The sequence below is a fragment of the Planococcus citri genome, chromosome 2 (assembly GCF_950023065.1).
Source record: "Planococcus citri chromosome 2, ihPlaCitr1.1, whole genome shotgun sequence".
Taxonomy (NCBI): Eukaryota; Metazoa; Arthropoda; class Insecta; order Hemiptera; family Pseudococcidae; genus Planococcus; species Planococcus citri.
Window position 1 is genome coordinate 26,695,091 of NC_088678.1, and position 13,350 is coordinate 26,708,440.

Below are 13,350 nucleotides of genomic sequence, written 5' to 3' on the forward strand. Positions count from 1 at the left end.
TTCTTCAAATTTCATTGTAAGATCATTTTCAACTTGGATGTATGGAAAATTGCGATCACCGGTTACACTAAAAGCGTAAGAAATAATACAACGACGTTTGCCAATTGCTCCAATTGCTCAAGTATTCGCGAACAAAAATGAAAACGCCTTCAACTTCATAGGTAGACAACTAGATTGCCACCAATGCGTGTAGATTTCACGTTTAGGTGCGTATTGGTAAAGGAACTCGGCCGTTGAAATGCAGGTAGAATGAGATGAAATAGTATCGTTTAATATCAGCTCATCATGCTATTTCGTGTTTTTATTGGCATATTTTAATTTGCATTAACGTAAGTGGATACTCGATTTTGAGTGTGAAGTACATAATATAACTGTTGGTAAAAATTCTGAGTTGTCGTATGATGAGGAAGTCTTGACAATAAGATAGGTTTCGTAAAATTGAGAATATATAATTTTTGGTTCACTTCTATGATCGTTATTAGAGGTAAGTAAAATTATAAAAATTTTGATAGTGAAGAATATTAATTCTGTTCCATGTTCAGTGCTGTGAAAATTGATTATTGACACATTTTGACGAAGCACAAAATCTCTTTTTTGTTTGAAAATTTTTCACGACAAAATTCAAAGTCCCCCCCCCCCCTAATTACGTAAATTGATGAAGAATCCTGTTCGCGTTTAGAGTAGCCGGGTCCATTTTTCGTTTCATCTTGTCCCTAATATGCGAAATACGTACCTTATCCTGCTTGATGTGATGGAGAATTTCATCCTTTGTGCCAAAATAATATCGAAGAATGTCGAAGGGGTCCCCAATAATGGCAGGAGGTCGCTAAAGTGAAATTTTTGAAAATGTTCTTGCTTGGTTTTGATTTTTGATACTTACTGTTGAGATTACAAACGATCTTTTCTCTGATTAGTTTTGTTAAATTGCAGTAGATTTATGTACTATGTAAAATATTCATTTCTATGACTTCTTGTAATTATTGGTAAGTTTGATGCGTGCAATTTTTTCGCTGCTCTGAGGTTTAAAACGTGTGTCTTGTATGATATTGAAAGCTCTTTTTCGTGTCTACTTGGATGTTGATATGTTTGCCTAATCGTTATCTCAAGGCAGTGAATGAATATCAACGATCCGTGTCTATTGAAATGAATTAAGTATGAAATCAATTTGGATTTATACAAATAAGTAGATGTTCAATTTTTGCACCGATGTTTGAATGCATTCATTAAGCATTGCATGATCATTTAGTATTGCATTTATGTTAGCTTGTGTTTTAGCATCGAGGCATAAAATTTTCTCAATATAAATAATAGATGATACTTGAATTGAAAAATCGACTTGCATTTTGCAAAAAACGACATTTGATGAAAAAGTATAAGTATACTAAATTATTGTTGCGATTGCGGTTTTTTGTTTTTTTCTCAGTCTATTTTTGAACCTACCTAATTTTGAAGTGTGTTTGTGGTAAAATAGAACAACATCTTTCAAATTAAAAAACGAGAAAATAACCAATCATAATCATTTTTATATTATGCTGAATTCAGTTAAAAGTTGAAAAAAAATTGAGATCAAACAACTAGCGAAAAGTAAAAACTTTTGAAATCAGTGCATTCAGTGCAGTGGCTGGAAGAAGCCTGATTAAAATCGAAAATTGCTAAATTTTTACTTTTAGTGAGTTATATTCAAAGTGTTTGAGATGTTTCTCTCTCAATCTAGATCACCTAACAAAATAGTTGTATTCCATTTTTAAGAACTTCAAGCATGCTGGGATCTGGTCAAAATTTACCTTATGAAAACGACAACTGATAACCGATTCAGAATGTGGTGCAGAAGGGCATTGGATTTATTCTCACGCGAGAAAATTCGCCTCATAAACAAAATTCTCAAAAATAGCAAATCGTTCTCCGAATCTCACTCATTTGTATGGGTAAAATTGACAACAAATGTTATTACATTAATGACATAGAAAAAGTATCGCGCGCAGTAGCCAAGCTAAATGATAAAAAATTACACGTTTTGTCGGTGATTTTTGTGTAGGCAAAGGGATCCAGACGTCGAACCGTCGCGTCCGTCGCGTCGTATGCCTCTTATTTGTTTTTTTTTTCTATATAATTTTTCTCTTTCTGTTTCGTTTACGTTTGTAAGGAGTTCAACTTCTATTCAAACCTGCCAGTAATTGCTACTGTTGTACACGAACGATCCGTTAAAGTAATGCACATCATTGGCCGGGAGTATACCTACTTTGAAAAAATGTCGTGCCCGTTTTGTTCAGAATACATCTTCATCTGCCGCATGGTGCTTGGTTTAGTTATTGTTGTGTGTCATGTAGAAAAAGGCAGCGAGGTGTTGGAGATGAAGCGAGAATGGATGTTGCAAAAATACAGGGTTTTCTTACCAATGACCGATATTCGCCTACGATAATGACGGAAGGTGACGATTATGCGCATGCAATTAGTTTGAATCGAAGTCGTAAATGTTTTTTAATGATGGATTGAGCTTTTCGTTTATCTACCGCTACCCGTTGGAATTTTTTTAAATTTTTGAAAAATCTGGAATCATAATCAGAGGGTGGATTTCTCATCCAGCATATTTTCTGCAGTTAGTGAGAGGTCGGTCATCACTAACTTTCTCAAGGGAGGCTCTGTTCATTGATTACCTCATGCTCGAAAAGTTTTTTACTTTCTGGCACTTATTTTAACGAGAACCTAAGTTACAAAATCACAGTGATTCCAATTAGCTTCCGCGACCAAACCAACCATAGATAGTAGGACCACCTCATCGTGGTTGAAATCCAAATTAATCCAATATGGTCAGATTGGAAATCGATTTGTTATCGCTGATAACGTATGTAATAACGCTGGTTTGAAAACCAGTGCTGTCGAAATATCCGCGTAAGTGCAGGTATTCAATATGTTATCAACGTACTCACGTACCCTGCGCGTATGTCTAAGTAGTATTATGCATAGTACGTACATTACATACGTATGTACGAGCCATAGAATCGACTAAGTAAAGTAATTAATCGCCATCGAAAGGAGTAATTACAACGGCCTTTTTTTTCTTCATTTATTCGAACAGGTCTTATCACTTTCCAGCCATATACATCTGATCACGAATTAGTACACATACGTTCGTTGCACGTGCCCGATACTCGACCGGTATGTGGACTCCTTTTAAAGTAGCCTGGTCGTTATTGATTAGGTAATCGCGCTGGAATATTTTGTTTTGGAAAACGTGGACGTAAAGAGAACACTTATGTACGTACATTTTGAAATAGGTACCCAAGTCGATAAATGATCATGATGCTTCCGGTATTTGCCTGAAGCTGTAGGTAATAATAAGCCTTCAATGTAAAATAAACACATCCTTTGATAATAGTTTACCTCATGAGTCCATGCAGCATGCGCTTTAAGGTTCCATTTTTCTGTTTTGTCATGGTTAATTTACATATTGCTATTTCAAAAAATCAATCAATATCAATATATTTCCAAAAAAGATATTTCAATATTACAAAATGAATTTGAGAAAATTCAGTTTTGTCTGACGGGTATGTGTGGGATACTTGATCACCCTTATTGACCGGATTCAGAATTCCAGTCGTAAAATTACTCAATTTTACCTAGTTTTCAATAAATTTGTGTATTTGAAAAAATGTCAGAGCTGAGAGAAAAAGGAACTTTTCACAATCATCATAACGATCTTGTAAACGTCAATGTTGACAAGAAGTGTTAGGGGGGGAGTCGGTGATTTTTGAAATTTTTCTTGTGGAAAAACCTTCCGAAGGGATGACCAATGGCGCAAATCCAGCCCTCTAGCACTTTTTTTAAAAGCTGTGAAGTGAAGGGGTGTCAAAGTTTTCAGTGAACTTGAAGTATCATCCATTTCAGCAGAAGATTACTCGATAACCGTGATACCTATTTAAATGGAACTTTTTCAAATAGTTAGGTGTTTTGAAAGGCTTTTTGGTGATATCATAAAAATCAGTGTTGCCACTTTTTTTCGTACGAAAAATTAGCTCGAAAGTTTCAAAACGTAGTTTTTATATCGTTCCCACTCTCAAAAATTCTGAAAAAAATATTATTATGGACCACTTTTCATGCTGAACAACTCATTAAAAAATTAGGAAGGCATTATTTAGTGAATTCGATTTGAAAAAATGTACCTGTCGAAAAAGTTGAAAATCCCCTTTAACTCGATGAAATGTACTTACTCATCACAAAAAATCAAAATCTTGTGTGAATCGAAAAAATAAACGAATTTCAATTTTTTTGCTATGAGTGTAATTTTTATCAACTTTTTCATGAAATACGACTGAAATAGGTCAAATAAGACAACTGAATAAATTGAAACTTTTTTTGATGTTTGGATTTGAAAACTGAATTTTTTCGAATTTTGATTTTTTTATGTTTCAACCTTTTTCCAAGGATACGTAAAAATAGTGGTAGAATGGGTCAACTTCACCAATTAGAGCTTTTTTCCAGTTTTAAATAAAGAAACCGCATTTTTTTCGCAAACTTTCAATTTTTTTAAATCGACTTTACGAAATAATGCTATTTCAATTTTTTAATGTGTTGTTCAGCATGAAAAGTAGTTCATGATAATATTTTTTTCAGAATTTTTGAGAGTCGGAACGATATGAAAACTACGTTTTGAAACTTTTCGAGCTAATTTTTCGTACGAAAAAAAGTGGCAACACTGATTTTTATGATATCATCAAAAAGCTTTTCAAACCCCCTAACTATTGGAAAAAGTTCCATTTTGGTAGGTATCACGGTTATCGAGTAATCTTCTGCTGAAATGGATGATATTTCAAGTTCACTGAAAATTTTGACACCCCCTAACAGCCTTTAAAAATGTGCTGGAGGGCTGGATTTTCGCCATTGGTCATCCCTTCGGAAGGTCTTTCCACAGTAAAAATTTCAAAAAAATCACCGACCCCCTCCCCTCCTCACCACTCCTTGGTCGAATTGACGTGGAATGACCCTGCTATTTTGTTCTAAACAAAACTTACCTGTGCAGTAGTTCAGCTTAGTAGCGCGCCTCTTTTTCATGCGTTGGAATTTTGCAAAAAAATTGACTCCAGAAGCTCATTTCGTCAATTATTGTAAATGTGATGTGTAAACCAATGTGGGCATTGAGTTATGAAGTTTCATTTTAATCTGTTCATTTTATGACATCAATTTAAAATAATTTATTCTAAATTTCCAATTCTATTCGGGACGTGATTTTACCTACTCAAGTACCTACGTATTATACGTAGGTAGGTAGGTAGGTATACGATATGATAGTAAAAAATCAATTTAATCTTCTATCCCGCGGCTATATTATATACCTACTTTTAACGGTTCTATGATTTATTACGTGTACGTATCATCTTCTCGGTAATATTTGATCAGAAAAGTAAAAGTTTCTTTTGCTCATATCTGGTGGCATCTTTATTGTACATGATCGAGTACTGCACCTATGTACATATTACTATATGTGTACCTACTTACTTATGTTTCTGTGTGAACAACGAACTCATACAAAAAATAAATTAAATAAAAATAAAACAGAACGCGAGTTGATAAATTTCTGATCATCATCGCGCGTCTTCTTTTGGTATGCGATATTCGGCTGTGAGAGAAAGTAATATTCGCAAAATGCTAGGGTAGTACATACATATAATTGGATTGCGAATCGTTCGAGTGTACCTACTTGTGCGCATTTGTACTCGTACTTATATTTTTTTTATCAGTGTTGAAAATCACCTCGGCTAATTTAACGATTAACTATACCTATTTATGTGTTTTGCGTATATGTATGTATAGTTTATTAATCTGATGAAAGTTATTTGGGAAAATGCTCGACTTGTTGCGAATCTTCCCGTTATTAAGAATGGCGTTGACGGCGAGATAAGCTCATAATTCAGCAATGCTGCGCTCCATGATGTTGGTTACGTGCAATGGTTCTTCTATAATATTCGCGAAGTATTTTATCCACATATTAGATGAATTCATGTAGGTACGAGTACTTACAGATCGATCATCCGTGTAAGGGGTATTGAACTTGGATTTGGCACAAGTGCAATAAAATGAAATTTACGAGATTTTTGTGGTATACAGGGTGGTTCGAATGACTCGATTCATTGAAGTTGATCTCATATCAAAGATTTGGGCTTTGCTCTAATTATGTATATTCCGTCCCATTTCAAAAGCACACTGATGATTAACAGTGATCACGATGGATTATACTTGTAGATTATTTACTGAGATTTCAACTTGTTGACCTGTAGTCGAAAAATTTCAACAGAATTGCAAATTTTGCAGCTATCGCATCGTGTCGCTGGTGACATTGAAAAGAGATTTTTAATTCAGACTACCAACATAATTTTAGATGGCGATTAAACACAAATCGATTTCTTCTCTAATTTCAATACCTAATTTTATGATGGAAACCGCCATGAATTAAATATTCTTAAATGTTATGAAAAAAGTAATATCCAAGTAAACCTTGTTCATGTCCATGTCCAAGTCAAGTGAACTACAAAAAAAAAAAAAGAAGTATTACGACTCGTGTAGATTCTATTATTAGCATAGTAAATGCACAGTATTTAAATATTTCATAATTAGCGTGTTTTTTTTTTTATCTAGTTTACAACAAGTCGTATCATCGTATGTACAAATTCGAGTGTGTATCTGAATACTCGTACTTACAAGTTTACTGTAATAATTGAGAAAGATGTAAAAATAAAAAAAAGAATAGCGAAATGTTTTAGAGAAAAGGTCAACTGGTATACCTAATACATTAATTTAGGATTCATTTTGCATCATTGCTTGCAATTTTATCACCGAAACTCGTTCAGTTGATGCGGTTGCAATATTGGCTTCAGTCCAATACATTTGTATGTAGTCTGTACCTACTGGATATCGTGAAATGGGTATTTATGGTTATGTTTTAGGGCGAGTTGATTAGTAGTGTATTGGGGTGGAGTGATTAAAAAACGACATTGAATTTGACGAAAATTGATGAGAATGTTTACTTTGAGTGAGATACTACCCAGAAAAATTTGGTTTTGTTGACTCCTAGTCGTACAGGGAGCCTAGCCGGGGATCTTCAAAGTGTGGTGATTTTTCTTTCTTAAAACTTCTCTGTCATTTTTAGATAGTAGAACCTGTGCAGTGCAATCCCTTGATCATGCCCCCCCCTAAAAAGTTTGAAACAGGAGCAGTACACAACGCATATAGAATTATTCGAATGTAAAAAATGACAAAATTGATGCCTTACCCGGGTAGGTTGATGAAATCAGGAAGCTAATGTCTAGTACCCTCTTCGTATAGAAGGATTTCAATTTACATTTTCTTATCTGCTTCACAGTATTTCTGCTCTATCAAATTTTAAAGTCAATGTGCTTTAGGTAGGTTGTAAATTCGAATTGTAATTTTCAGAAGATGACTGAACTCTTCATCGGTTACGCCATCCCATAGTGGCAAGAAATACTTTCTCAAAGCTAAGACCTCCACTTTGAGGATCCTAGTTCCAGCATACTGTGCAGTTACGAGGCTCAACATTTTTCCGGATAGTAGTTGGTCTCCTTGTAGTTCGCAGTTGGTGTTTTCGAAAGTTGAGTGTAAGAGCGTGAATGAAGAACCCGAGGAAAAAAATGTCGTGCCAATTGGAAAATTGGAAGAGAGATTCTAAAAAAAAAGTTTGTGGGGGGGCTAAAAGACCTTGGAAAAATTTTTGGGTCTTCTTCTTGTGCAAGGCATCACTTTTCTACCGGGGTTTTAAAATTTCAAATTCACATTGAAAATCCAAAAAAAAAGTTTAGAAATTTTTTTTATTGATGATAATTGGTTGTGTTATATCTACTTAAAAGTAAGAAAACAGTTTTTGGCTTTTTTAAAAGGTTGTTTCACATAAGTTTGGAATAATTTGAAAATAGTATAATTTTTAGGTCATGCAAAACCTTTGTAAAGGTTGAAAAAAAGTTCAAAAACCATTTTCCATGCATGTAAATTGTAAGTGGATAAAACATGATAAATTTTGAAATTTTAAACCTCAGTAGAAAAGTGATGGTATAAGTTGGAGACCATGAATTTTTGCAATCTTTTGAGGTCCCCCGCAACTTTGATTTTGAATCCCTCCTCAAATTTTCAAAACGATATCACCTTTTATAAACAGAAAATATTAAGAAAACATTGTTTTATATGTTGGAAGAAAAATGTTCAAAATACCAATACCATGATGCGGTCCGGTAAACGTGACGCTATGCTGAGCTCAGCTCAATCTCTCGTTTAGGAATAAGTGTGATATTGGGTATGGTAGCGTGTAGACAGTAGACTACGCACAGAACGGAGAAGTTGTTGCATAATCTTATAGCATTGTATACGCAAAAGGAAACATCTTCATCCTGTTCGGTTTATAATCGTCGATAATTAAAAGTATTGTCTTCACTTCAGAAGTATACGACGGACGAGACGCGAGGTACCTAATACGAAGCGAAACGCTGCGACGCGTGAACGGTACAAAAAAAAGATAGGCCGAATACTTAAATCGTACGTACACGTTCTACGAGCTATTTTGCAAGCTACGTGGAAACATTTTTCTCTCTTCAATTTTTCGTAAGGTGAAAGTTGAAGACGAAAGAATTTTGCAGCAAGTTGAAATAGGTACCTACATATACATATAGAGGTACTTAATTATTTCTCAATCGAATATTAGTAGTTATAAGTATACGAGTAAGAGATGTGTTGTTATCTTGTGTGTTAAATCATCTTTTAAATAATTACACACCATCTTCTCAAGAGTTAATATTTATTAGAAACGTATTATGGGTGCCGACCCAAATTTCAGTAATCTACTCGATTATCGTGTAATTTCAAATGTTGCTTCTTCTCATCTCTCGAGCTATCATTCGAGTTATAAGAATTCATTGAAAGGAGCTCGAGTAGTTATTTTGTGTGGGACATTTTTCAACATGTATTCAGGGTAGTAGAACCACCAGCATAACTTTTTCGCTTCTCCGAAAGAAGCATACTTACTAGGGTGCACGACCGTATTTTGACTTTATATTTTATGAAAATTGTGTTCAAGAAATAACTGAAATATGAAGGCTTTTGATTTTTGTCGAAAATTTGAGTCGCATGAAAGAAATGGAACTTTTCACAAACTGTTTGAATTGTTGGTACTAAAAGCGAACAAGTTTGGCTGGAGTGATTTTTTTTCAGACGTCTCGAAGGCCAAGCCCGCCAAGGGGTAGATTTTCCAGAGAGCCCAATAAGATTGCTTTTTTCAGTATGGGTTATTAAAAATTACTACGTATTATTATTTTCACCAAAAATATTACTAGAGTAACTTTTGGTTGCCTTTTTCAATGTTTTGCCAAAAAAATTGAGGATAAATTTTGAAAAAAGTACAAAATTTGGAAATTGTTGATAAAAGGTAAAAATTGAGTGTTTCACCACTTGTGATGAACTGTAAATTTTCAAAAGCTTTTTCCCACTTATTCCTATTTTTAAAAATGACTCATTGAAATTTCCTGAGAGAACTATTCTTAAATTTGAGAAATGTTGAAGCTTCTGGCATCAAGAATAATTTTTGGCTTTTCGAATCATCAACTTTTCAGAATTGTTGCCCGAGCGTCGATAGAGTGACGAACCACACTTACACCCGTGTAGTTCTGTACAGGAAAGGGCCCCTGGACAGAATTACACATGTGTAAGGGTAATTCGTCATTCTAACCTATGGTAGGGCCAAAAAAAAGACACCTTTTTTTGTAAGAAGAGTTACTTCAAAAATTCAAACCACACTTACATCCGTGTAGCTCTGTACAGGAAAGGGCCCCTGGACAGAATTACACATGTGTAAGGGTGATTCGTCATTCTAACCGATGATAGGGCCAAGAAAAGACGAACTTTTTTTTGTAAAAAGGGTCACTTCAAAAATCGACTGTTCATTTGTATAATTCACATTTCTGTTTTTCTGATTCTTCGCCTCCCTGCAAAATAAGTTAATCCATCTCTCTGACGAAGATTTGTTATGGCAGAAATTCGTGATCATGAGTATTTGGAATTTTTTCTCATGAATAAGAAAAGTCATTTCGGTTACTTTTTCGTAATTTTTGGTCACTTTTTAATGTACTTTCTTCTTTCCTTCACGTAATTTGGCTCTCTGATTTTCAGATAAGTGGCTGCTGGATACAATGTCACCCCAGCTAAATTTATTTGTTTTCGTGTTCTGAATAAAAATAGCTCATGAAAGCTTTCTTTGTTACTAGTAGCTCATTTTTTCAACAAAGCAGTGAAGACCCTCATTTCAGTTTTTTCTTGAACACGATTTCCATCATTTGAGGGGAAATGGAGACTCCTGACGGTTCTTTGGGAATGGCTGAAATTAATGCAGCTTTGATCTACATTATTGTTTGAGAACATTTTCGATGGGACTCATGAAATGTGATGGAGTAAAATAATTTTCAAGAAAGCGAGACGGATTTTAAAAAATGAGAACTATAGAAAAATGCCGTCTATCCAGATCATTCTGTTTTATGTACTGTTGAAGTAAGGTTATAAATTATATGTATTTTTTTTGTAGTTGAATGTGAACTTTCGGATTAATCAACTCGAAAAAACGATTCCGACGCAGTAATCGTATAAAAATTTGGTGATTTGAGTCGATACGTTCGTTCAGAGGACCAATTTTTTTTCATCATAAGAACCCCTAAACACCTAGAGAACAGTTGGTGATGATTGAGATATCACTTTGAATTGAATGCCTCTTCAAGTTCAATTTCGCCGTGTTAAGTACTCGTATGTTGAGAATGTCCATTGATAATGTTAATTGAATGAGATATTGTACATATACGTATCTTGTTAGACAGTAGGTACTATTTTCGTTTGTCTCGAATGACTGTAAGCGAACCGACCTGTTTTTGGTACTCGAAACCTACTTCCCGTAGCTCCTCAAATTGTACGATTGTTTTAATACAGTTCTTATTGGATATGGATATTTGGTCACCGTTCTCTCGAAAACACCAACGACGTGTACCTAACCTATCTGGTACGTCTACGTACACAATGAACTCATGAAAATTCAGTAGTCTTCGAGAAATTCGTCATTTGTAAGAAAATTACGCTCGCGGTAATTCATCTAACGCTGTGTTGATAATGTAATGTAACTGGAATAGGTAGGTACAGTAAACGTGTGTAACGAACTAAAAGCACTTGTTCAGCATTGATCCAATTCGTTGTACGAGTATAATTTTTGGGACATACGTTTGCCTGTATAATATGCTGACATTGTTTATTGTGATCCGCTAAATTTTTGGAGAATTTCCATTTCGACTAATGCGAGTAAATAATGCTTATTCGAGGGAAATGGACTTGACGCTAGATGTGTGATTTATGTAGGTACTTATTTGCGAACAATTACAGTGTTGGTGTATTTTTTTTTGGGGGGGGCGAGGGACCTGAAGATTTTAGGTCAAGATGTGCAAAACGGCTGATACGTTTTTTCAAGGTGGCTTAAGTTTGATGTTATTTTGAGCAAAAGTTGCCCGTTGTTCGAACCTTGCGTATGGACCATCTTATAGAGTGGAGCAATAGAGTCCTATACGATGGATTCGAAATTTTGCACAATCGCCTCCTCTTCTCCTTTCCCATCGTCGTGAAGTATTCGACAAACAGAAAGTATCGCGAAGCATTGTTTTGAAATTAATTTTCAATACCGAGTTATTAATGAAAATCGCCATGCAGCTCGATGTTTTTAATAAATACTTGAGGATATTTGCGGTGAAAGTGTTACAATGATGTTTCATCGCGTCTGAGAAGCATCTACATTATTGTGTACACAATAGGTAAATAAAACAACTGGCAGACAAAGATGGAATAAAAAGCAAACAATTTTAAACAATCGCATCGATTTCGATTAACCAGTTTGTTAATGATTGTTGCGTACATAGCAAAATTCAACTTCGGTGCTCATTGAAATAGTACACGCGTGCGAAGTTATTCCAATCGAATACGAATGATGGTACAGTGAAACTGGAAAAGTGTATTTCGAGATGAGTATCGTTTTTGTACGAGTTGAGTTTGAAATTGATTGCGTCTATTTCAGAAGGGCCAAGTTGATTCAGGCTTTTTCGTTTTTTTTTTTTTTTTTTTTTTCTAAATAAATCGAATTCGTTTTTCTCAAAACACTAAATTTCTACTCAGACCCTTCTTTACTGGACGTATTCAATTAATTTGACTTAAATACCAACTAATAACAGTATTTATTCACGATTCTGTTATATCTCATTAAACCAGTACCGTGTAATTCCGTCATTAAAAACGTCAATATGGCTAGGAACATTGTGGCTATTGTTTGAATACACTCGTAATTTGCCAAGGCCAGCATGATGAGCTGCGTATTAAGTGAAGTTTTTTCCTCCGTTTGATTCGCTGTAAAAAGCTTTCAAGACACGGAACCACTTTCCGGTGAAATCGTCCGTCCAGTGTTGGCGAATCGTCTTATCCTATCCTCTCTCTTAATACATTATTTGAATGGGAAATACAATATGTTGACGAAAAATTTCATGAAGGAATATGATATATAAATGTACACGCGAACACCTTGCACGCTATAGACAAGTACATACCTTCGTAAAAGCGTGGTAATAATTAGCTAGGGTACTTGCCTCTCTTTATGTATGTACGATCTGCGAAATGGTATTTTCATTTCTTCGAGTAGATACCTATATGATTGTATTGTTTCAATAGTCGAGTACAAAGTGCTTGGTTGCATTTATTATATGCCTATTGCCTACCTGTATTGTATTATTTAACATTCACCGAAATAGAAATTGGCCGCCAACGGTTTCCTGTTTCCGTTTAGGTAGGTCTAGGTACATTGATGCATACTAGCCTATATGCATGTTCTTCAGTCTACCTCTAAACGTACCGTGAAATTAAACAAATTCGAAGCGTTGAATTACGTCTGATGAAGTAATTTTAGCAGGTGATGGAGTTTTAACTGCTCGTAGAGGTATTTTTTTCCATCGTTGATTTCGTCCTTTGATTAATCGCAAAAATTGTGTAAAAATAAAATGATGGCACGAGCTGCGAGTTGAATTTAAATGCATCCAACATGTGCATGAATTGTGCGGTTATCAATTTGTAGACTTCATAAATTTTCAATTTATTTTCCTTTTTTTGTGGGATTTTTAAAAAATGGATTATATTCCATTGAATTTGCATCACCTGACCAGCTAGCTAACAAATTATCTAGTTATCATTGCGATTTTCTGAAGACATTTTCTCCTTTTTATGAGTGAAAAAAATGAAAAATTAGGCAAGCATACTGAATGCCTCCACCGTTCTGTGTTGAAGCTCATT